The 25667-nt window shown below is 42.1% G+C and overlaps 1 protein-coding gene across 23 annotated transcripts in view; it reads right to left on the minus strand.

Annotated features, from left to right (window-relative positions):
- Positions 1-25667, minus strand: part of LOC310904264 (uncharacterized protein) — a 121989-nt gene that overhangs the window by 45134 nt on the left and 51188 nt on the right. Inside the window, exon 9 of one of the 23 annotated variants that reach the window (XR_014588164.1) lies at positions 2510-6862. The exons of the other annotated variants lie outside the window; for them this stretch is intronic. The gene's annotated coding sequence lies outside the window, so the exon portion shown is untranslated. Of the gene's footprint in view, positions 1-2509; positions 6863-25667 lie in introns of those variants that run through there. 23 annotated transcript variants of the gene reach the window in all.

A 25667-nucleotide genomic window follows, 5' to 3' on the forward strand; every position in this document is an offset into this window, starting at 1 on the left:
GCTGGATCTTCACTGTTTTTGTTTCCTGGAACTAATTAACCCGGATTAAAGCCAGACTAGAAGTTTCAGTCTTTCCTACAGACTGCAGCATGGACGTGGACTGCGTTTAATAGTCTGAGGCTATCATCGAAAGTCAGCATGTGCCAAACGATGCCACAAAGCAACATAAAGTGTTCAATACAGCCAGCTTCTTTCTGTCTCGAAAGCTAGAAATCTCAGATGGCCTCCACTAACTTCAATTATCGCCGCTTTGTTTGAAGTGGCAATCAATAGAAACACAAGTGATCCGTTAGCTACATCGAGCCTGGCACTACAAAAACAGCACAAAAACACAACTTCACAGAAACTGCTGAAACAGAACCATTGGTTTCTTCTCCTGCTGAGGCCTCACCTGAGGTCACAAGAACCAAATAACCAGAGGCTCCCTGAAATGTGCCAACCATGCAGAAGGCCGCAAGAATTTTCATTTTTCATGATTTTAGGCCAAACTGAGTAAAGAACGGGAAGTTCTCTGAAGAGACGTACTACTCCTGTACAGCAGAAGACAGGACTCTAGGTCAACGGGCACCGAGTGTTACCTACCATGGGCGTGCTCCAAGTCACACCTGGTATCTTGTTATCAGGACAAGGCTCTTCAAGAGCTTTATAATCAATCAGCCAAGGTTCCACGAGTGCCTCAGAAGGCCCTGGCAGCGGAGATTAACTCCAGCCTGTTCCAGAGGCAGCTGAAACACGTGCCTGTACAATCATTCTCCTAGTCAACGTACGTCCCCAGCCCCAGAGGCTCTGTGCTCCAAAGCCATGCAAGCACACCCATGGAGCAACAGGGTTAACTCTGTCCCATTCACTCTCAGAAGAAAGGAGAGCCCTAAACAAGCATGTGGGGAAAAATACGCATTTATAGTACTGATGTACTCATTTATTGACCTTTACAGCCTCCCACAAAACCAAACACAAGTTTAAATAAATAAAACGTTAAATGAATAGTGAAGAAGTTCTCTCCTGATGTAATCCCCATCTCCAACAGCTCCGATAACCAGATAATAGCAGCACTTGTGAAGCTGTTTGAGAGTTAAACCTGGCCCGAAGGGTGCTGAGGCCCCTCTTGTCACATTGCAGAGCCCCAAAAGGTCTGGTGTGCGTTACACTCATAGTAACAACACAAACAAACAAACTTTGATGGGTTTTATTTCATGGAGATTTTTCCGTTTACCTCATGGCAAATAAAACGTTCATCCTAAAAGGATGTTGTTTCAACCACCTGTAGAGCTCTTAGAGCATGCCTAATCTCTAAATCTTCCCATATCGAGGGGGGAAAAAAGCAGCAATGCCAGTACAGCTGATCCAAGTTTTTCTCAGTGTGAAACAATCTTCGATATTCTGCGTAAGAAATCAATAGCACATCTGACAACCTCTCCTGAGCTCCTGCACAGTCCTCTTCACATGAATGATATTGGCAAGGTCGCCGCCAACGTTGGCCCCGTGCTTTCAAACGCACTTTGCTTCTTCCTTTGTTCAGAGGGAGAACCAACATGGGTTTTTGCTGCTTTGATCGTCTTTTTTGCTCAGAAGAATAAATTTCATCAAGTTTGTTCTCATAGATTGCACACTTTGTGCTAAACAAATGGTCATAGTCTTTCTGGTGCTTTCAATAAATTAGAACTAGATGTTCAAGCCAATATTGAACTGACACAAATTAGATTTACAAAGCAAAATTTTCCAAAAATATAATCTTATTGAACCAGTACTGTATTTTGCACCTGTCAGAAAATGCTTATTGCTTTATTTCATTAGCATGACCTGTCAACCTTTAATTTGAAATTGCTTAGCGGAAGAGAAAAGGCATTTTGCTAAGAGAACTAACTTTTAATGATAAGAAACACGAACCCATGTGGAATAAAATACCACTTTGTCTTTAGGGTACATTTTTTGTTAGCCGCTTGAAGCACAGTTTTCCAAATGATTCATATAGCTAAAATACACAAACCCACCAGTGGACTCCCTCTGTTTTAATGTTACTTGTCAAGTCTGAATCATTTTCATTAAAATCATAATCTATTTTAAGCTATGTGGATTTTTCAGTTCTTATTCTGCTGTGACAAGCATTTCCTACCACGAGGTGTGGCTTTTGCTAGTGTTCGTTGAGAGGAAAGCTAAAAACAGAACCATAAAACCGTATTTGTATACGCTGCTGCTAAGTGAGATTTTTCATTTTAATGGATGAAAAAATGCTTTCTAAAGCAATTAAGAGTAGCAGCCTTCTTGACAGCTCTCACTGCTGTCTGGGGGCACTGGAGGAGCACCATACCTGCTCGGCACTTGGCGGTGGCTCTTCTGGGAAGGATTTCTGAGCTTCAGGCGGGCGGCACTGGCAGCTGCTGTCTGAAATCCACTTCTTGGATTGAAAGAGTCAAACGTGAGCACTCATTCGCACTTGGTTCGTGTCTGGCTCTAGCTCAACGAGGGCTTCAGTTAAGTACAGATAAGCTTTTCATTATGCTCAGTAGTGTGTTCAGGACCTAATGCATCGTGCCCCGTTGGTCATTAACCATTCCAGCTGTCAGAGCTAGCAAGAGCAAAAATAACTTCACGGAAACTCATCTTCTGCTGATCTACTACTCATCCATGTCAGTTCGTAGGACCTCCATGTTCAACAGTTTTCAGTGCATCTTGCGAAGACTGGAGGAAAGGGACTGCTTTGGGGGGGGGGGGGAGGGGGGTGTTACTGGTGAGGGCATCCAGCCATTTGTGGGTGACCTTGGCAGTAAGTCTGGCATCCTGCCTCCAGTGACAATGTATCCTTGGAACACCCCAATGACTGAAAACTTGACATTTACTTACTTATTTATTGGGAATTTTGGTCAATACCTCCAGCTGCCCATACTCTCTCCCCTAACGGAAGGGAAATACATCTCCCCAGCATACTGTTGTTGACCTCAGTAATTTACACTGGCTGAAAGTGCAACCCCTCTGTTTAAAAGTGAAAATATGGAAAAAAAAATAATATAAAAAAAAATCAATAAAAACACTGGTAGTTAATCCACACATTGTAGACTGATTATATCATTTTCATGAGCTGATGATGGCCATAGTCATTCATGGAAAAACAAGTCTGTTCTCCACAAATTTTAGTTGAGGAAAATATTACCTAAAGCCATTATTAACTCATAAGGTTTTGATTTCATTGACAGCACCATGTCAAGTGAGTTTTATTTTTTGCTGCTAATTTTGATAATTGCCTTTTTGCATTTCTTTAAAGCACTGCCGCATCTGCTTCAGACACAGTATTCTCCAGGTTGTCATTCACTTGCTGACATTAAAGCTAATTGACAGCACTTCCAAAAAATGCTCATTACAAAAGCCTTTTAAATATACGTTCTTAAGAGCACGCAACTATTTCTGTACTAGCCAACCACCATATGTTTTGGTACAAATAATATAAATTGCGTCCCTAACAAGCTGCTCAGACAGGACAGACCTCATGTGAAAAAGTGAAGTTGTATTATGTTCTTTCCACGTTTTCCAGCCTTGAAAACACTGAATCTTGTCAAGCTTTTCAAAGATAAAAAGGAAGGGAGGGGGGGGGGTTGGGTTTTTAACTAAATAAAGACTCCCCAAGCTGTAGAAGTGTGTCAAAGTGCGGTTGTTCTGAGATACTTTGACTTCCTTATTATTATTTTTAGAAATCCTTTGCACACAAACACCTATGCCCAAAATTATGACCCCTCAGCCATAGAGCAGTTGACTTACCTATTCCACACCAACAATTCCTCATCTATAGCTTTGATTTTTCAACGTGCCCAGTGGCACATCCTTAAAGGAGTGCTGCTTTATACCCACTCTGATTTGGAAAGTTTAATCAAGCAACCAGCAATGCTCATGTTTTAATCACAAAGAAGAGAAGAGAGCCTCTTTCCATAGCTTCAGCTTTAAACAGCCCCGTTCCCAGGCTTTGCCATGCCAAGCCTCTTTAAACCAAAAGTTTTCATATGATCCCTTTCATGCCAGGAGACAGGGCAGAAAGAAAGAGAATTTGTAAGGAGTACTAACATATTATTATGTTTTCTAATCACAGTTCACACATTAAATTGTAATGCTGGGCTTGTGCTGACAGGTGGTCAGGAGATTCAGCTTTTAGCAGTCCTCTGTTCAGCCAGCCCAACATTGGATTTGATTTATTTATTTATTTAAATTGTGGCCTTTGATCCTTATCTGATACCCACACACGCAGCATCTGTTTTTGCAGTGTCCAGACCAATAAGGACTGATAGTAAAACGAGGGCTGTGCCTGGCTGCAGGAGGATATATTGGCTCTTGACTGCATTTGCCCAGAGCCATCATCACACCTCCTGCCCAGCGCTCAGGGCGCAGTTAGCACTGTCACGCAGCCACTGGCTCCAGGCATCAGCCAGCGCGTTTTCATCGAGTGCCGCAATGTATTTCGAGACCTATGACACAGGTCTAATTTTACTTTAGTAAACAGTGTCCTCCCCGATTTGTCAATTTATTGTTGATACACCGTTTGCAAAGAGTTCAATTATTGAGCGGGGAACAAACAGGCAAAGTAAATGTGTTTTCCTCCAGAGGGAGCAGAAGACATACTGCTGGTCCTTTCAAGTGCTCTTCTGAGCTCTTTGGAAGGTAGATTGTTTAATTTAATGTTCAAACAAATGATAGTCTGAAAGAGCTTCTTGCATTCGGATAATACTTTCTCAGAACCTTAATTCGCTAATTTCATTAGGCGCCACGTCAGCCCGCGCAGTTTTCAGGGACACATTTAGAGGGCAACTTGTCTGAGTGTAATTTTAAAGAAACGGATTTGACACAGTGTCAATCTATTGCCGAGCTGCATGGCATCTCCCAGGAAAACAATTGAATTTAGGAACGCAGCCTGCTTGTTTTAATCTCCTCTATCTCACCAGAATAAAGTTACTCTTTTACATAAGCGGCAAATATATTCGATGTTTGATGATGTGCAAACTTCAAATTTGTCCTTCACAAAGGAAAATAATTCAAGGCATTCAGAAGCAAAGACTAAAAGCTCAACCATTACCCCCTTCAGTTTTCCAGCAGTCTTTAAGCGAAAGATCACGCTAGTAACTGCCATTCTAAATTTGATTCATCTCCTTGATTTTATAAAACACTTAATTCCACAAAACGTCCTCCCAGATGAGGCTACCCAGCCCTCCTGAACACTCAAAACCCAACTGCACGTTGTCCTCCAGTGGAAAGCAGGAATGAAAACCTCAATTCTCTACGAGTATCTGCAGCCCATGGGCCAGGGGATGCTTTCCCATTTGTTTGGGGTTCATCATTAGACCACTGCAGTGATCAACCAGGGAGCTGGCAGGTGCAGAAGAAAAGCAACGATACGCCAGGGTGACATTCAAGCCTCTAATACGTATGTCTTATTACTAAGTACTGTACGGGGTTCTTCAGAGTGAAAGGAAAAGTAGCTTTTAATAGAGAAATGTTATAACGAGTTCAGTAAGAAAATCAATGAGTTTTCAAACTTTACCAACAAGGAAAGAGAGTCGGGTTAATATAAAGCAAGCAAAGAAACAACAACAAAAAACACCCAGCTACCTGCAGCCTAAAACTCAGTCCCTTTTTGTGGCAGGACACACATCCAAATGGATGTGTTCCTTGGGGAAAGAAAAGCTCTCACCTACACGTTCCTCACACAAAAGGATGACACACACCATCCCTCTTTTCTGATGAGCGCATAGGAGAACTGGGAGATTTTGAGAAGTAGTAGCTAATGCTTCAGACCTCTTTCTGAGTAGGAGGAAACAGGCCTTGGAAACATTTAAATTCTGCTTCTGGCTTGCAGCAAGTCTGGACACAGGGAGGTCGTGGCTTGATGTTATCTCTTTTGATGATGGAGGAGAATTTTATATCTACCTCTTACAAGTTTTAATCAATCTTCTGGCTCTGCAAGCTTGTTAGTTTATATCTGTAAGCCCAGAAATATACTGTTAGTATCATTTTCTATTCTGCGAGGCATTTAATCCGTTCAAAGCAAGGAACAGGGCAAAGTGCAGCATTCGAGCACCTGCCTTACAAGCTTGGTTTTAGGGCACAAAATCTCCCGGCGGTTCAGTTGTACCAAGGGGTAAAATGGCGCAAGTGATAGCTGTAGAGGATGGCAAAGGGTTTCTGGTCCAGTTCTTGATCCTTCCTGTGAGGGAAATTCTCCAGCCCTCAAGGACCTCTGAAGCAGCAGGTTACACTTTAGTTTAGCATTTAAGGCTGAATTTCATTAGAGCACTCCAATAAAGACTTGTTAGCCTTACAGTGAGTTATGGTAGCAGCCTAAAAAGGCTAGAGGAGACCACATCCTTTCCTTAGGCTTTGTTTCTTCCCTAGTGCTTATTACCCCACTTGTTCTTAATACGTTGCCATCATATTTAGAAACTGTGACTCAGCCTTCCCTCCGCCAGGCAGCAACGAAGCGCAGTCCCCAGGGCAGCTCACAAGCATCGCAATTTGAGCCCAAGTTACACAGTCCTCACAGTAGATGTAGGGACACGCAGACAAGCAGGACCTTGCCCTTTTATCCCATCACCCTAATCCAGCGCCAAGCATGCCGGATTCACCAAACCTTTGACTGAGTACAAAGGTGACATCCGCACTCGTGCATTCCTCCCTGGATCTCGGAGCAGAGGGGAGTCACCTCTGTGACGTGCCCTCAGAAGTTGCCTGCTTGACCTCTCCCAGGCACATGAGCTGGAGAAGAGCCAGCTACTGAAGGCTTTAGCACAGAGCTTTCCTGGGGGGTACCGGGGAGAACAAGCACGTTTGGGCTTTGGGTTGGCGCAGCCAGGACGACACACAACCATCTGTTCCTGCTCATCCTTTGCTGTTTGAAAGGGATGAGAGAAGAAGAGATATTAAATACTAAGAGTCCTGTGGGATAGGGTGCATCTCAAATCCCCACGACAGAACACGCATTACATGTTGTTTCCAGCGCTGTAATTATCTGATAAAGCTATTAACCATACCCTTGAGATACTATAAAGCATTAATACTTCCCACCAAAGCAAGCTGAATCATGGCCAAGTATTAGTCAGCAGCTGTACGTTACTTTTGGAAAAAAAGAAAACGATATCAGGAGAGTCATTGCCCGGTGCTTCTGAGAAAATGAAGGTTTACAACAGGAGGTTGAGGCCGCTGTGTGCAGCTCTGCTGAGAAACTCCGAGCACACAGCACCTCTATCCTAGCAGAATTTCATAGGGAAAAGCAAGCAAATGAGGAGGAAACCTTGTTCTCAACACATTGGTGCTGAGAGAGGAGGCTGCTGCGGAGCACTGCGGTCCTGCAGGGAGGGACGGGATGCTGCAGCGGATACGGGATGTCTTCCCGATCTAACTGAGAGCCTCGGGCCATCTCCCAGGGCAGCCGGCACAAGCTGCACATCCAAATGGTTGCTGAACACCCCACAGGGCGTGGGGTGCAGGGGACAACACTGCCTGGGCTGGGGGCGGCTAACTGCTGGGGGCAGCACTCCCTGCACACACACAGCAGCCTCTTCGCTCTGTGCTGCCTCTCGTGGTACCCTGCTGGGCTGAACTCTCTAATCAGCTTGCGTCCTAGAAAACAGTGGGGAAAAATAGATTAATTTTTACACTGAGAACCTGGGAAAAGTGCATTTTAATGACAGGTGTTCCTGAGCTCTGTTGTGCTGTACAAAAGTCACCTGTTACGCATACAAGAGTGGGTGTCTCAAGCCACATTTGCCTCCTCTTCACATTGAAATCTCATTGAGAAATTCAAACGCTTGTAACCAAGCTACTATGGATTCACCCCAAAATAAAAAGCCAGAAACATGAAAGAATTCCAAGCATACATATAGGACCCCTATGCACCAACTGCCTTGTCAGTTACAAGCCAGTGAGAGCAATTTCAGTTCTCCTCTCCATTCTCTATTTCAGCTTCTTCCCTCACATTTATATTTACCTCCTCTCCCCCCCTTATATTTTTGGTCTTTAATTACACATTAGTGTATTCTTGCAATGTGCTATGAAGAGTTTTCAGGAGCATCACTGCTCCAACAAACAAGTAAATAAAGCTCTGCTGGAAGGGGCTGTAAGAGGTCAGCCAGCCTACCTCCAGTCTCAAGGCAGGCACAACGACACCTGCACCCACCGACACAGCTTCCACATCGCCTATAAGGGCTGAAGAGCAGTCTTGTCCTTGCTAATGCTGAAAATCCACATCACAATAAGAATTCTGCATTTTTTCTTCCTCCCCTCTCTCTCCACAACCCAAATTTATTTATTTTTTTGCTACCAGTACTTCTCAGCATAAATCTCTGACAATTTCCATGTCATTCCCGTACCAGCCTCCTACTCTGCCCCACTGCATCTAGGGCCAGCCAGGCGGTACAACTGCAGCATGCCGGAAAACACAACTGCAAAGCAATACTAAAACATTTTGAGCTATAATGTTTGTACTTGTATTTTGTAATTTCACATATGGAGATATCACCTAATTGTCAGTAGACTAACAACAATTCTCATCGAGGGCCTAACCCACAGCTCTTCAGAGTCAATGAGACTGTTCTATTACCTTCAAATGGCTTTGGATCACCCCCAAAAGAAAAAAAAATTAAAAAAATAAAAAATTACAAATTGTCTCATTAACTTCTCCAAATGTCTTTTGAACCACTTCCAGAAAAATAAATGAAGAAAAAAGTATCAAGCACTCCAAGAACACAACTGAAGGAGGGAAAAAAAAGCCCAGACTGCTTTCAAAATGATGTGAGATAAAACATAATCACATATTGCAAATGACTCCTGAAGTCAGGGAGAACAGAACCTGCCATAAGGCTGCCCTTCGATCCTTCTATGTCTCCATCATTCAGCCTCCCCTCGCTATTCAGTCAGGTCATGTGCGAAGCATTCACACAATCATTGTCAGAAATAACCACACTTCTCCCCATCTGCACTTGCTCCAAGCTGAGCAGAAAGAAAAAAACAAAACCCCATAGCACTGACAAAGCAGCTACATCAACAGATGTGAGTTCTGATTTAAAGAGCCATATTTCTTCCCCTAGAAATCTTTGTTGCACTAGGAGCATGTGGACTTGCATAAAGTTTTCTTCTAATCGAATGCATTAAAGAAAATCTTATAAGACAAATATGGGACAAACAAGACTATCACAGGTGCCCAAATCCAGGTGCTTTCAGATGGAAGTAAGGAACAGAAGTGCCTTCAGGAATCCTGCCTTAGGCTTTAGGAATCACAGTTTGGGGTGCAGCAAAAGCTGCGCAGCTGATGCACTCCCACCGTGAGTTTCACTTCGTTGTAGGCCTATAATTGGTTAATTTGGACCTGCCTACTAAAGCAATAAAATTACTGCCACCGTCCTGAATATTTCCTGCTCGTTGCTGAAATAAAAGCCTCTGCTGGGTGGTGATTATGAAGCATGATTGCCCTTGTAATTCTAATATCTGCCTTCCTTAATTTACAACTCTCCCACCAAATAAAACCAAGGAATAGATAGAAACCTCATTAGCATTACAAAATTAAAATTATTAAAATGATCCACAATATTATCCTTCTGGATTTTGCATCAAATGAAGCTTTGTTCTGCAACATTTTCGCTGTTTGAGAAATAGATTGCTGCCAGCCTCACACCGCGGCTCACCAGAAGTTCAGAGAGAATATCAGTCTTCATTTTCTACTTAAATTGTTTTGATACAAGATTGAGCCATTGACCACACAATTTGGGGGATGGAGCGAGACAGCACAAACACAACCAAAGCTCACGTTTAGTCTTAGTTGTCCGTACTGTGAAGTCTGATTTTTAAGATATTGCAGAACAATGCTTGGGATAGCAAATGCAGACATTTTCAAAACATCCAGTAATTACTCATAACTCACTCTGTCAAATCCCCTGAAGGCTAGGGGCCAAAGACTTGACCAAACGCATTTCTGGTTGAGCTCTCAGAGGCCCCTCACCAATCCAGGTTTCTCAGGAAAACCCCTGCAGGATGCGGACTGTGACTAAAAGAAGTTTGTAAACACAGAAAGCAACTGAAGACATTTTTGAAGCATCCAACAGACTTTTTTCCTCCGTTAAACAATATTGAAACCTTACCTACTTAAGCAGGCAGAAAACAGTGAGATATTACCTACCAAAAAAAAAAAAATATCTCAGAGGTAGGAGTACAGTATCCAGCCTGTCGTTCTGCTGGAAGTTAATGAGATCTTATGCTGGGAATGAATCATAGGGTAGACAATAGATACAACATTGCCCACAAAAATCCACGGCTGCATTCACTAGGTGTATTTCAGGGTTATCTTTAAAATATGCATTAGTAGACGAGGGCAGGACTAGCTGAAGGCTGCTGTGCTGTGAAGCTGTTCCATCTGGAAGCAGGCATCTGAAGGAGGGATGGGGGTGGGAGAGGGGAGGTGGGCAAGGGAGACCACGCAAGGGAGAGATGCTGCAGCACCTTTCTCCCTGCCCACATGACAACGCTCACATCCCCTTCCATGGATCCGCAGATCCCTCAGTGCCATCACACTGAGTTTTGTGCAATGCTCCACGGTGCCTAAGTTGCAGCCCTTCTGAACAACCCCACATCCAACATACACAAACCACCTTCCCTCATTTCAGGAAGGTTAAAAAAGCCTAAAAGAAAGGCAAAACTTCAGGCACATCCAGAGATGTGATTAAAATATCGGAGACAATTGCATGTCTTGATTCGACAAAAGCATGTGTTGGAATATTTATGGGGCACACTGAGGCCCATTGTGGAGTGATCCAGCTACTCCATGCCAGGTGAGAAACCCAAATGAGATCTGTAAGCTACACCAGGGGACAGGATGAAAAACCTGAAGCAAACACGTTCCACATTTGTCTGGTCCTAATGGCGGTTGATCCGGTTAGCATCCTGCTCAATTGCTTGATAAACTAACGATAAACACAGCTTAAGAAGAAAAGCACAGCTTTGACAAGTATAGGACAGAAAGCTTTGGAGAAGGCTTTCAGGCATTTCAGCATGTAATTACTCCTTTTCTTTTCTTGTTCCTTGCATGGAGCTTGGCCACAGCCAGTAGTCTGTAAATTAAACATTCATAACCACAATAGCTGCACAATAACAATAATACTTATTTATTTTTTCCAGCATGTTTCATCTTGAAAGGCCCCCTGAAGAGCAGCCAGCTGTCTCTGAGAAAGTCAGGCAGAGCACAGCGTGCCACAGGATCCGGCGGCCACAACACGAGGTGCCAGCAAGGCTTGGGAACAGAGACCAAGGCCAAGGCAGAAGGAAACCAAAGAGCAGAAGTTAGTCATCACTTAAGTGAAGCAGGCACAAACAGACTTCAAAACACAATCTTAAAGTTCTGTTTTTCCTCAGACACTGTGAAGTTTCAGGGTCCAACTTTTCCAGAAAACTAGCTTTCACTCCTCTTCTGTCATCTCCATGCCCTGGTTTCCCAAAAGCAAAATGGAGTTAACATCTACTCAGCCAGACACCCGTTAGAAACTCATTTAAATAGCTTTAGTTTGATATCCCAGCACTTTTAGGTCAACTGTGTTACCAGAGCATCTCCACTCCGCAGAACTCGCAAACAGCTTCCAGGCACATATTTTAACGTGCATTTGTCTATGATGGAAGAGGCACCCATCAGCCACATTTTGAGGCTACGCTGTACTTCTCACCAGCCTCTTCTAACCAAACTTCTCCTGTACGCTCCAAGGGCACCTCCTTTGCCACGTATAAGAAAAGAACCCAGAAATTCAGTAAATATAGGTGAGTAAATTTAAAAAGAAAAAACAAAACTGTGTAACAAAGTGAACAAGACTACAGGGAGTTTCTAACTGCTTCTCAGGAGTACTGGGTAAGGCATCCATACGGATCGTGTCATGATGAATTACAGGGATTTTTTCCTACACGTCACCTAATTCTAACATTTATCCACTTTATTTTACAGTTTCAGTTTTAATTTGATCATCCTTCCCATTTTCTCCCACAACCCATACACTCTTGGGACTTCTTAAAAATAGCACATGTTTAAGCCAGATTCACATGAAAATAACACACATAAATCCAGGCCAACAATAAATAATGACTGGCTTCTCTCAGATGCTAAAACCAGATTTATACAGCTAAAGTAGATATTGAACATACAGCCAGGGATGTCTTCCACCCATCAGTCACAGTGGCATTATTCCCTTCTCACGGCCTCTAGATTTGCACTATTATAGCCTCAGGTTGGGGGGCAGGATAGTTTGGTGCTTAATCAGGAGGCCAGAGAAAAGCATGTTAAAATTAGGAGTTAGGCTTGATGATTCTTGTGTTTCCCTTCCAACTCAGGATATTCTATAAGGGGAAAAAAATAGTTTGTTTTTTTTTTTTTTTTAAACAGAAAAACCAATGACATGTTCTGGAGAACTTATCAAAAATGACTACTAGAAAGTGAATAAACAAGATTTAACAAACAATATCTAAATCAGGGGATGACACCGAGCTCATTTTCCACACGGGCGGCATTATTGTTCCAGCAGAAAGGAACAGCTGCAGGCCCTGGTGTAAGGCCCACGTCTGGCCTAGTGGGCCTGATCGATTCTCTGCCGCCTCTAACAGAAGGAGGTTTTTGTCCCGAAGTTCAGTTCCTTCATACGGATGAGGCCAAGGACATCTGTAATCCCCCCCCCACCTCACCCATGGGTACTCCCCTGCTGCAGAAGCGTACCCAGTTTAACCCCTGGTGAACGTGTTGGCCTTCGCTGTTTGCTTCTGCTCACCAACATCACCTCATGACTGCTGGTTTCCACATGGTGGCTGAGCCCAGAAAACCCCACACTTATAACCCAGAGTTCAGTTTTTGTATGGGTTAAATTGGAAACCTGGCAAATGGCATGGGAAGGCCCAGGTCCCCCCTAGGCCGCACCGCCCATCGCTCTCTGCATGAGCACACCCTGGTCACAAAAAGCCAGGTGTCCCTCAGCTGTCACCCCCCTCCTTGCAAACACCGTATTTCCCATTTATCCTCTATAGCAGGGCACTTTCTTCTGTCAAAGTGAGTTAAAGAGGTTTCATTTGATTTACCACCAGGCAGCTAAAAGCTGTTGGCAGAGGCTGATGGATGTATGCAAGGCCGCAGCTCAGCAGTGGGGGATTTGGGGCATTTGCCCAACGTTTTCTTTCATTTTTCCATCAAAATTTAAATTTTTTTTCTAAGTTTAACAGAGCTGGGTGCCAGAGAGGGGCTGGGGAATCACCCTGGGAGCCCAGCACCCCACAGAGCAGGGGAGAAGGGACAACCAGGCACCAGCAGAGCCAGATCAGCGACAGCACCAGGGAGAAACCCTTTGCCCTCCACAAGAGCTGACAGTAAGCCACAGGCTAACAGAAGAGATTGAATGGGGAACAGTGAGAAAGAATGGCTGTTTTTATATTGCTCATGTTATAGTGTTATGTTGCTGTCATACATATTAATAAATGGAGTATTTGTTATAGACACACTGGCCTTTTTTTTTTTTCCAGGCTCTCTACAAAGTGGGATTGTTTAAATTTGCTCCACTCAGCAGGGGTGAAATAGGATTTTAAAAGTATCTGTAATGACACAGAGATAGAATGAGCAACCAGGGAAAGAGAGGCTGTTTTCTTTGTTTTCGTCTTTTTAAATTCAGACTTCATCACAGCCTGTCACTTGACTTTGAAGGGAAATCAAGCAACTAAAATAAGGCCTAGCGAAATGCATTTCAGTTATATCACATCCTAAAAATGAACACCATGTACATGCAGAGGATGAACATAGGAATATAGACACACAACTTCCTCTGTAGAAGAACTATGTATTTTAATAAGTATTTCTTTTTCAACTTCAAAAGTTAATTGCATTAATAGCAACTTAAAAGCTACACAAGACCATAACACAAGGATATTAATCTTATCAGAATAACCCTCCACACAGAAAACCTTCTGGAAAAGAATCTTCAAGAGTAACTTTTCCAAAGGAGATTCACTCACTTTTTAAGGTTTTTTTTTTGTTTGTTTGTTTTTCCCCCCCTGGAGCTTCTATAGCTTGTTGTGGAAATTTAGAAGAACAATGGAGATCAAATGTTAAAGTCTACTTCAGTTTCAAAAGTTTCCTATTTAATTCTAATTTCTTACATTCCATATATACTGCTTGGAACAGACACTCAAATACAAGAAGTATCTAAGTACCATGAGAAGTCAGAAATAATTATTACTGAATTAAAGAAGTTTGAACAGGCTCTGAGATGCCATACATCCAAAGAGGCCTGAACTTTATGAAGAGCCTCCATGCAGACACAGAATTCAGGTTTGCAATGTAAGTTACTCTGCAATGGTAGAGCATATATCCAACAATAATGCACACTGATTGTTATATTTCACTTCAACATTATTACATAACATCTACAGACCATGCTACAAAAAGCTCTTCCCTACGTCCCAGCATTAATCTTCAGAAACCCATGAAAGTAACAGCCCCCTTTCCTTGTTCCTCCTTACTTCCAAGGGTAGTATTTCTATTATTTTAGCAGATTTTTCCAATACCTCAACTGCTATCCAAATTAAAGTTCAACTGAAGCGATAGCATCACCTGTTATAACTCATCCTTCTCTCACTCCCAGCATGAGCCCAAGGAAAACACCAACTGCAAGTCACGTGTCTCACATACCCAGCTTTCTGAGCTTCACACTCTAATGGATCAAAAGCTTTTGACATGAAAAGCTTGTTAGCAATGCCCTGCTCACCAGCCGATTTTCAGAGAGTTCAGCATATGTCTAATCAAAAGATCATCCATATAAATCAGACTTTCCTTTTTAATTGTAACATCTCAGTGGGCCTTTCTAATAAATATTTTAAATTCATTAAACAAGTTTCATAAAAGTACCACCTTGGGCCTTTTAAAGGCTTCAGAATTTAAAATGCGAGCCTAGCTCGGTGCTAGAGCCTACTTATGTTTAATGTTGGCATTTCCCCGTGTTGACATTCGGGACCGCGCTAGGTGCAGTGCTGCGTTATCGCTCCTGGCTGCCTGCCACGAGGAGACGTTTCGGAGCAGCAGCAATTACAGTCTTTGAAGCAAAAGATTCAGAGGCAATGAATTGTCTGTGGCTTCGGATCATCCCTTAGCACGTTAACCAATGCCCACGCTAAGCATCTCATGAAGATTCAGATACCACAGTGGCGAGGACGGGGCGCTCCGGCCACGTCAGGGTTGCTGCAGAAAGGGTTTTGCACGGCTGCAGAGAGTGGTGCGTGGTGCAGCCTGGATCAGGGACAACAACTGCGTAAGATGCTCCTTTGGAGCTTTAGGATGCACTAAATACTCTCAGGAAGGTCACTATTCGTGGATAAGCAATGATTTTATAACCCCTGGTCTAGAACGTGGGCATCGCCAAGGCTTTGTGTGTAAGGGAACGCAGCTCCAACAGCAGAACCACAGAGTGGTCATTTGTAGTGCAAGGAGGTCCTGCAGACACCTTGGCCAAGGCTACAGCAACAACACACCTCAAGTTTGAGGGCCAGGACACATTCAGATTTTCTTCCTGTCTTGAGACCATAACATTCATTTGAGAGTTGTGGCTTTCTTTTTCAAGAAAGGAGCTCAATATGCAATATCTCAAGAATAAAGCACCTGTGAAGCACCTGGAGACTGTCAGGTAGCTGTTAGCATCTTACACAAACTCTTGGACATGGTAAGTCTTCACAGTTTCAAAACAAGTCTTTAAATCACAACCTATTAAGCTCAGCAAGGTTCTTACACTTCTGGATTTTTGCAGTCATGCTCATTTCATTAGTACACTCCTAAATAAGCTGCCTAAGCACAAACTTGGTAATTAATGCAAAACATTTTCCTCAAGGTAACAAAATTAGTCAACATGCCTTCATGAAAAACAGCCCAGGGACGTTTCCCATCTTCCTGTGAGCATCCCCAGGTAGATATCTACTTTGCAGAGCACAAACCCAAATGCCAAGGCACACAGCCCAAGCTTTATGCTTCAGAGTTACCAGAACCACTGTCAATCTTAATAATTTGAGAACAAGATGATCCACTGGGGCAGGACTCAGCAATTTTATTTCTTTAATACTAAACTAAGGATCAAACTCCAAAGCTTGTATAAATATCCAAAGCAACTGCTTCGCCGTATGAGAGAAATCACTAGAATATATATTTCCTTCATATTTCACTGTGATTTTTTAATATAATAGCAATAATTCTAAAAACTTTAAAAAAAACAATTTAGATGTGGGAAGGGTTCCCCTTTCTGCCTGACAACTTCATTTCCCTCCCTTATTTTGCAAACCAATTTTCTTAAGATCTTATGAGGAAAAATTGATCAAGCAAACAGATTGAACAGCTTGCTCTATGTGAATTCCTCCCCAGGTTCCATAAATACAGGTCACGTATGAGCTGAAATGAAATCAATAAAAAAAAGAATTCTACAGTATCTTATTTTCCCATCAAAATTATTTATTTGGTTAAAATCAGAAGGGGGAGGGAACCCTTTTATCTTCCCAGTAAGTATTGGCACTGCAGATTCAGTACATCATCAATAGAAGTTGCGTTTCCTTGCTGGAAACGATGTCGTGTTGCCACACGTTGAGGCACCCACAGCTCTGACCAGCCCTGCACAGCGACAACACAACACGGGGTTTCGTTCTTGTTAACATCAACATCCTTTTCAGCTTCAGTAGCGCAGAAATCATGGCTTAGACCCTGAGATACCTTCCAAAACAGCGTTGACGATGCCATTTACTCGACGAAGTGAAACTCCGTAAGAGTAAGCTGGACTGTCCCTGAGGCCTCTTTACTTGCAGCGTGCATACCTAATGCACCTCAGCAGAAACATCCTGAACCAGAGGGCATAGCTCAAGGTCAGATGTATTTGCTTAATGCACAGATACTGTGAGATAATGATGAGCCATATAAGATTTAAGTATTCAGTATAAATGGCTTGCCTAACCTTCCCTGTTCTATCAGCTACTCCTGCAACATTTTGTTACGTATAGAGGGCAGTATCTTAATACAAAGAATAATTGTTTTATATCCAAGGATTAGTATTCCCTATCTTATTAAAATTATTAAAAAAAATACTTGAGCTGTGCTGGTTAGCTTTGTTTAGTTACTAGTTAGGCTTCATGTATCTCATCTATGCCACTGTTAGGCTCTTAATGAAGTAAATTGAGTTAAAGCAAAGCAATTGAGGTAAAGGAGTGAAGTTAAATTGACTCCTTCCATTCCCTTTTGACTCCTTCCATTCCTCAGGTCAAGGAAACGCAGAAAAAAAAAAGTATTTCTAAGTTTTCAGAGACTCTACACCTACAAGCCCATCAGCAAAATTCATCACAAAATTTGAGGCAGGCAAATAGGTAGTAGCTACAACCAATTAGTAATTGTAACAAGAACATATGTCCTTCATATTGCCAACATGCAACATTGCCACCAGAAAAGTGACTTGTGCTCCAAGGACAACCTGAGTCCAGCTGCAGTCACTGCCATGCAGCATGTATTCTCACGGACCTACGCAAAGAATTCTCTCTATAAATGTAAAAATCTAATAGCATGCTTAAGTCACTCAGGCCAAGATGGGGATTTGCAAAGCACTCAATACTGCGCTAGCTCTCCTGCTTCCATTGACGCTCATCATTAATTAGCAGGAAAGAACAAAATAAAGATGAACCAAGACCAAAAATCCAGTGCCACCAGTGGGAACCACTCACCCATCCTCTCCAGATGCAGGTGTTTTTTTCACACCCCACCTTCACTATGCAAGAAGGAGGGGAGCCCAGTTCCTTTACAGCATGGCATTGTGAAAGTGTCAGTAGGTTGAAGACTAAAGAAAAGGCAAAGTCTGTATATTAAAGGATTCTTCTCTTTCAATGAGGTTTGTAACAGTGGTTACATGTCACATTAACCAAGCTATAAAAGAACCTGCTACCATTTAATTTGCTTTTATAGTCTTCCTCCACACCTACTGCTACATTATGCACGCAATAATGAAACCTGATTACACAGCTGGGTGGTATTCTCTGGACAGGGTTTCCCTTGCGGTCCTTCTCCCTAAACAACCTCATCTTCCTTTATTTCCCAAATATAACAGATGTTCTACAGTCTCATTATGAATATGTATTAACCAAGCGAAAGCTGTAGGAAAGGAAGTTTTAAAGAAAATACTGGAAGTGGGCGGCTGGGGTCTTGTTCCTTGCGTTTGGTTGTTGGTGTTTTACAGTTTTGGGTTGGCGGTTGTTGGTTTTTGATTGAGGCAGAAAGTTCTGCATTTCATTCATTTGCACATCTATAATTTAGTTGTTCCTTTGGGGTTGGTTTGAACTACTATTAATTTAAGGTTTAATTGATTGACAAAATCAGGCTACCTAGTTTAGCAAACTGACCATTCAGCGCTTCATCATGAACACGTCTCCCGTTCAGTATTAATATGCAGTGTGACAGTACCGACACCTCAACAGCATGGAAAGTGGTTCCCTCGCATTGTTTGCTGCCTGGGAAGTGAAGACTGGCAGATGTTCAGCCCTTCACTTGCCAGGAAAATTAGCACTTTCCCAACAGATATGCATACAGAGTGAAGCATCCCGTAGTCATTGACAAAACAGATCTCAGCACGGCAATGGACTGCTTGGAGACAGGAGCTCTTCAAACTCAGTAAGTCAAGAAAGTACAGGCAAAGATATTATTTGCAGTCACACAACCAAGACTTCAGAACTGTGCAATTACTGTGGCATCACAACACAGAGTTTATCATCTATCCATTGCATCTTCATAGGGCAATTGCAGAGAAACTAATTTACAAGGCCTTAGAAGTATAAAATGCATTTTTTTGATTTCATCATAAGGAATCTTATGATTAAAGATGAATAAGCAATTTTTCTGAACTTACAGTCAGATTAGATTGATTTCCTGAATATTTTGAAGTGATAAATCAGTAAGAGTTTTCTTGCCTGATCCCTGTTAAACCTTACAAGTCTTTAGTGATTTCTACATAAGCCTCAGACCTACTCACATTAGAACACTATCCAAAGCTCTGTATTTGGTATGATTTCACTTCTAAGACATTACATATATAGGAAAAAAATCCACCTTTAAGGAAATCACTTGGAAATAAAGAAAGAAATATTTGTCATTGAGCACCAAATTCTTTAGTATCCACAACCATAAAGATAGCTGCAAAAATGGCAAATTATGGACCCAAGGTAGAAAGAAGAAAGATATTTAAGTCTGATAGAAGTATTCATGAAGGAGTTATATCATTATTCCCTGGTCCGTACATCTCATGCAGAGACACAGAGCCTCCCACACAGCCCAGAGCCAAGATGAATCTAGCTGACGTTGGATTTCCTTTGAGCAGCACCCTTGTGTGGGGTGACTCTTCGGGTACCAGTGGGGCAGCCAGGGACAATACCTTTTGGGCAGTTCCCTACTTTCCATTTTTGTCTGTAGAAAATATTAAACTACAGCCAAAACTAATTCCTTCAGAACAAAGTACTTTAAAATTAGCTCAAGAAAAAAAAATCCATCAGTTCTTACAAGGGCCCCAGGTTTTCTGAGAACTCATACCAGCAGTTTTCTCCTTCCATTATGCAACTTTGAAGAGGAAGAGTGGAATGAGCAAGAGGCTTTGGGGGATATTTGACAGGTATTTGGTTTAGAAGATCAATAACAAATTGACTGTAGAGTCCAAGGCCACCACAAACAATTATTGATACCCTCAGCACAACTGAGATCTGTGAAACCTGAGGTGCTGCAAGCGGTGCTTGTTGCTGCCAGTTCTTACTGCCATCCTCAGCCCGATGAGCTAGGGAAGGGGAAGACAAAACAAGAGCCACTGGTGCACTTGGACGTGTCACCAGCTATTTTTCCAACATGGACTACAAGAAGTTGAAGACCTGAATAGTTGTGGGGACAAGCCAAAGACAGGGATCTACATCCCTCTTCAAAACACAAGACTAGGCATGCAGTCAGTACCTAGTGTGGGAACCGTCCAACATTTTCCTCCACACCTTTCCCTTTAAGGTCTCCAGCACTGCAGCAAGGAAAAATGCTTCTGTTTGTTCAGAAGACAAGCTCATTTGAACTGATGAGTCCAGGCACAAACAGGACTCTTATCAGGCATTACAGCAGCACCAGAGACAGACACCCCACCTCTGCACGCTTCACACCTGAGCTCAGCACCCCTTTCCCAAGTCCTTCGATGAGCAGCTCTAAGAGAAGTCCTCAGCTAAGGCAGCAGTTCCACGGCCCTCTGTAAATACCACTGCAGTGGTAGTGACTGGCAACACTTCATCTAACTACAGAGATAGCATAAAAGGACGATTTGTTACTGTCACCCTGATTTGATATTTCAAATAATCCTGATAGGTGGTAGTCTTATTAGTCACTATTTGACATTATCTTCTACGACGTCACATGAAACCCACAATCACTCAAAACAACATTTCCTTCCTCCCTTTTCTGTTCGTAATAGTCAGGTATTAAACACAGCTCATCTTGGGCCACTAAAGCATCAGTGTAGGACTGCAGCTACAGTTGTTTCTTCCAAAAAAAGCATTTCCTAGCAGACTGGGAGTGTTCACAGCAAAATTTATACCACTTTAGCAATAAAATCAAAGTCATGTTGTGGAAACAGCATAAAAACACATATTTTAGTGAAAAAATCTTGTAAATCCTAGCCTAAAATACTGTTGAAATCATCTTTTTCTTGCAAAAACATTGAAGAGTATATCCTTACCAAGTGAACGCAGGTCATATGTTTGAATGATTGGGATTCATGAAGTGGCTCAGAACACATTTAGCTGTCTCAGCGTTTTAGGGCTTAAGTTAAAAATATGAAGCAATAAAATCCAAATGTGATTATTCAGTAGGTGCATCTGGTCACTGCTGGAGAACAGCATCTGAACAATACTGTTCTGCAGGCAGTTCGAGTACGGGATGCTGGCCAACACAGCGCTGGGTTTTTGAACGAAGCAGCCACTTTAAATTCAAGCCAAGGCTATGCTGGAGGCGGCCCAGGAGAACCTCCCTTGGAGAGCTGCTCCCTGGTGCTCCGAGGACCCCGAGTGCCCCTGCTTGCCACCAGTATCCCCCAGCAGACTTTCTCTCCATCACCAGGTCAACCGCAAGCGTTTGCCAGAAGTTTGAGCCTGAGGATTTTTGCACTAAATGCACATAGTTTCAAGTTCTTTAAGTGATGGAAAGATGCCCAAGGTTAGAAAGAGCAAAGAGATGCAAGTTAAAAAAGAAGAGACCCACACATCATCTTCCTCCATTTCTTTTTATATGGAAAAAGAAGGAACTACTGTTATCAAGACGTATTTACAGCGTTCTGCCATCTCCTGGGCTCAGTAGGAGCAAGTTTCCCCCATGCTCTTTTTTTTTTTTATTTTAAGGGAAAAAATGGAAATAAAACTTAGGGGAGGCAGGGGAAGGACTGAAATAGTAAATAGCTCTAGAAAATGGGTTGGGAAAAAAAAATAGCAAAGAGGAAAACAGGATGGAAACCTTTGATCCTAGAGCATGCATTCAAGCCTTGGATTTATTCCCTTCATTTGAAAATTGCAGCAATGTGACCTGGAACATCAATACACTGCTTTTGCCTAGACATGTACTTTCACTTCACATATAGATTTCCTGAAGAAAAAAGTCTGAAAGACAAGACAGTCACACAGAGATAACTTACAGCTCTTCTCTCCCAAGAAGCAGAAAATCCAGCAGGAAATCCACAGCCAAAGAGAGGCCAAAAGAGGTGTTATAAATGTCCCAGGGCTTGTCTCCAAGGGAGCACTATATGGTGGTGGTCCACGCAGATGCAGCAGCTCTTTGCTGCTCACCTTCCTCACTTCATGTAAGAGAACCACTGACAATATAGACTCACAGCAGCTTTGCATTTCTAAGCACTAGAGGCTGACCTGGCTCAAGAGCTCTGCTATAAATAACTTATTTATTTTAATAGAAGGATTTTAGGGAGGAAACAGTGGAAAATAGTCCAAAAACACACCATTCCTCAAACTTCCTCAGGGTGTCAAGAAAGTGCCAAAACCAGACGGTGCTGATCAGACATAAAAATCCAAAGGGCGATGCAAATGTAGAAGAAAAACACTGTCAGGGAAGATTGGCATTGAGTCAGGGAACTCTGCCTGAAGCAGAGGAATCAGGAGTCGTCTTGTGGAGCCCATGAACCTGAAGAAATTAGAGATGCCTTCAGGAGGGCAACAGTAAAATAAAATATTCAAGCTATAAACATGCTTTCTCTGGCAGTGACACCAGCACAGCAGTTAAGATAAGCAGAACATGTCCCTAAAGACTTTCTGACCCCCAAGACACTGACCATGTCCCAGACAGCAGTCACCAGCACACGGAGATGCAGTGACCATTACAGGCCTGCCACTGGGTCCATCTGAGCCCACCGGCCGTGGAAACGCCAACACTCACACAAATGAATGAGTCTGATACAAACGAGGGGGAGCCTGCTCCAGAAACTTTGCCACAACACTAAATTCACAAGGGTCGAGCAGACAGGCAGGTCTATCAAAGAGGATTACGTGCTTTAGCTTAGCATCACTCTTCTGCTGCACACAGGCAGAAGAAAGAAGTACAAGCAACGCAACTTCCGACTCAGCTAGCATTAGCTTTACACTCTCAGTAACGACCTGCCTTACATTTCAATAACAAGTTGAACTGTACTTTAAAATACATCATATTTTACTCAAGTAATTAGAATTTTCAGCATGACCTTTAAGATACAGTGAAATGCGTAACTACACATCTTAAAAGGGTAGGGTAAAACACATTTAAAAGTAGATAGACCAAAGGAATACACACCTCAACACCACAGCTCCAAAAGCATTCAAAGCTCTTCCCAGAAGAAACTTATCAAGTCATGAAAGAATCATCCATGAGGACTAACGTGAGTCTTGTAAATTATTTACTCTGTCCTCATACTACAGGGAACAAGGGAAAGCTTGCAGCAACATCAATACAAGACATGGTTATCAGCCTTTCACTTTTGTTTTGTCAGCCTGCTCGTGTGCTTTGAAATTTTTGAATGTTTTAGCTCATTGAAGAGATACAACAATCTTGTCTATATATATGTACAACTAAAGCTGTTAAGAACTTGGATCTCATTTTAAGCACTATCTTTTCCTGTAAGCACTCCAAAGGTGATCCATAAAGAACATCCGAGATTTAATTTGGGGTCTTCCACAAAGAGCCATTAGCTTATCATGGTTATTAGCAACAAACAAATGCTGCCACTGAATAGATGTTTCAGTAAGAATAACGCCTTGTCACTCATTCCAACATATCCTTCATCTGTCTTCCACTTAATCTTCTTCATCTGTGCAATTTCCAGACAGAGAATGTAGTAATTAAAACATATGCAAAAAAAAATCTTTACATGACATTTTATTGTGATTTACTCTGCTTTCTTACTCTGATGTATAACGAGCATTTTGAGACAAGTCTTATTCTCAAGACTAGGTAAAAGGAGAGGAACCACACCTAAACTGCATGAGACACCAGCATGTGGTTCCCTGGCCATGCAACATGGGAGAAGGCGGCTGCAAGCAGCCCAGCTCCCCAACCAGAGCCAGCCGAAGATCTGCCAACCAGCAGCAGCTGCCCTGGCTGGCACGTTTCCATCCCGAGCAGTTGTACTCTCGCCAGTTAAAATCACCACTGTAAATTGCAGTTGTGTTGAACGTTATTGAGCTATAACCTCTTAACCAGCAGGCATTATTCAGAACTAAGTGACTTTCTAGCTTGCTTGTTTTATTATTTCCCAATAGCTTGCAAGACCAACACAACCAGGAAGAATATTTTAAGTCCCGTTTCTCTGCAGTCACACCGGTTACTGAGTTCCATGTAGGTACATCCATGCAGATCACCGTAAGCAGCAGCATTGTGCATGGCAGATTCTGACTACAGAGATATAATATCGTGCTTAAGATAAGGCACACAGTTTAGTATGAAATATCATCTTCAGCTTTACTTTTCAGCTATTAAAAATATTTTTAAAAATATTAAAAAGCAAAAATTTTACTGGCTGGTAGTTCATGTCAAGAGGCACATGAGGAAAAGGGCCACAACAGAAGATCATCTGTGGATTCAGAAAAAGCTGAGAACATGTAAATTGCCTGCAATTCCCCTATTGAAAATCTCCTTTTCCACCAAGATATAAATGTAAGAGTTCAGAAGCACAAGATGCTGACTTTTCCACTGAACTCACTAGCACTGAGTCTTTTCCTTCCCTGTTCTTCATTCAGCCTATATTGTGCAACTGCCCAGTTCAAGACACTCAGGGCAGGGTAGAAAATTGAAGGACCTTTCCTTTTCATTACTATTTTGACTATTTTCCTTGCTAACTTGGAAATCTTTCACTTGCCACCATCTCCTTCCATCACCGATTACGAGAACTCTATGGATAAACAAGGTAAAAGTTTCTTCTTCCATTTTTGTAGAGATTTACGCAAGTGCTCAGCACCTAAAATGTCAACAGATCACAGACCTGTGAAGAACCACGTAATACAGCAATAAGAAAAGCGTGGGGACAACCTCCTAGTCAGTCTTACTTCAAAGAGATGGACAGATCCTGATCTGACAGCCTTGCTAGGAAACTTTATACATATACAGAAGACAAATGAAAGTGTCCAGATAGGAGGGAAGAAAGAAAATATTTTCCTCTTGTCTTTACCTCTTTCATGCTTAAACATAACTGACAAACACACACCATCCCCATTTCAGAAGGAAAAAAAAAATAATAAAAAAGGCTACATTTAGGAATTAGGCCAATTGATATCTCCTAGAGTGGATACAGAAAGGAGCCTGTTTCAGAAGGGCTCAGGTCACCATCCAACAATTGAGGCACAGATGTGGGAAGAATATTGAGCTTTGGGGAATAACCAGATTTTTTTTTCCAATAAGTAGAGCACATTATTTTCAAGTGGTTAACTGAGAATAACTCTTGCAGAAGTACAATATAACAGTAATTATTCCAAAATCAATTGCACAAAAGGGTTCATTTTAAATCATATTATGATTGCTGGATTAAAGTAGTTATTATATAATCGGATAGCAATTACTCCACCTTAATAATTTCTGGGTTTCTAAGGGTGAAAGTGATAATACAAGCTACAGCAGGTGTCAAATTTTAGACTTTGTGAAATGAATATTCTAAAGGCTGGAAAGAAACAAACATATTAGCATATAACAACCACAAGCATAGAAGAGAGCTAAAAATATAGAAATACTTCAACCCCCATGCCTTGAGCAGACATTCAGGAACAGTTCACTCGTGAAAAAGGGCTTTCAACATAGCGTTTATATCGCAAGGAAAGAATCACCACAAAATGGACCTCAAAGATCCTCTATAATGCTGATAATAAACTTGAGCATCTATGATTTGGGCCCCTCTTTACCAGATCAGCAAAACAAATCTCAAACAACTCGCCGATTCACAGGACACTGTAGAGATGTGTTCCGGAAAAAAGTGTCCTTATCACACCTGTTCTTCTTCGAGCTTCTGCCAACTCATTTACTGCAAAGGCAGCATCCATATTGTTTTTCCTGTTGTTTTTTTTTTTTTTCCCTTATCTTGTTTCTCTTTAATTTCAAAGTCCCTTCTTGTTTCTTAAGTACTAGGTGCCTCTTGCTTTTCGAT

The sequence above is a fragment of the Anser anser genome (genome assembly GCF_964211835.1).
Source record: "Anser anser genome assembly, chromosome: 9".
Classification (NCBI taxonomy): Eukaryota; Metazoa; Chordata; class Aves; order Anseriformes; family Anatidae; genus Anser; species Anser anser.